Below are 1,306 nucleotides of genomic sequence, written 5' to 3' on the forward strand. Positions count from 1 at the left end.
GGTACATTTTTAGTGCCACCTCGAAATATCGCAATAGCTGCGTACGCATACGTGTATATTTCGTCTTATTTATGTAAAGCAGTTGGTAATACCTTCGACAAATGCTCTATTCGCTTGTGTTGGCAACATTCAACATGCCAATACAAGTTCATCAATTGTGACAAGCGGAAGGTTTATCACGACAATCTTTTTTCCTGGCTTTATGTCTTTACATTATGCGATTCCTGTATTAGTAAAAATATACCAAATCTGTTTCATTTAAATCGCAATCAAATTTCTAGGTAACATAGTGTTACTGGTGGATGAAATTTAATAACAATAAGAACAACTATTTATTCAATTACAAAGATTATCGAACACAAATATTGGGTTGAAATATAATTATTTTATCACTATATCACGTGCTCACGCGTCCTCTCATTATTTATTCAATTACAAAGATTATCAAACACAAATATTGGGTTGAAATATAATTATTTTATCACTATATCACGTGCTCACGCGTCCTCTCTCTATTAATACGCAATTGCAACCGACATATGCCAAATCACTCTCTTTTTTCTCTCTTCTTTCATACGTTATATTAACATACACAATTCACACACACTTCAATCATTACACGCATACTCATATATCGTAATAACTTGAATTCATTAGATATTTCCATCCCATGCATACCTGTTCCACTCATTCCAATACATACATGTGAGAGGAGTCTTTATTTGGATGGCGTCACCCTGAATCAGGATCTATGTTTGCTTCGAGAAACCATCAAGATTATCAATTTTCGAAGCAGGACTGAGTGACGCAATGGGTCGTCATAGGGCCTAAAAGAACCTGGCTGAAGGGTTCGAGGGAACACTTTTTCGACAATTTACCGTCTGCATATGCATCGCACAAGACTCAAGCCTCCACGCATTTGTATTGCCAGAGAATAAAATATAATCAAAGTTTAAAGTTAAATCGCTATAAATCCCATCCTTTACCACATATATATTTAACCCTTTGTTACCGATGATAATTAATACGTAAAATTTGAAATTACCCAACAATGCGTGAGATGTCGAAGAAACATAATTCGACGTCTTAATTTGCATACGATTTCTTATTTATCGTTTCAAAAATATCGTCGACCTTATGACAGAAATTCCTCGAATTACTATTTTTCTGTAACGAAAAACTCGTCGAGTGCAAAGGGTTAAAAATCTATGTAACCATTACCACACATGGGTCTATATCATTATCCGAAATTCCGTGCCGCAAAGAGTTAGCCCTTCAGAGCAGAGAAATAAATTTTGCAGAAAAG

Source organism: Eufriesea mexicana, unplaced genomic scaffold (assembly GCF_001483705.2).
Source record: "Eufriesea mexicana isolate 0111107269 unplaced genomic scaffold, ASM148370v2 scaffold337, whole genome shotgun sequence".
Classification (NCBI taxonomy): domain Eukaryota; kingdom Metazoa; phylum Arthropoda; class Insecta; order Hymenoptera; family Apidae; genus Eufriesea; species Eufriesea mexicana.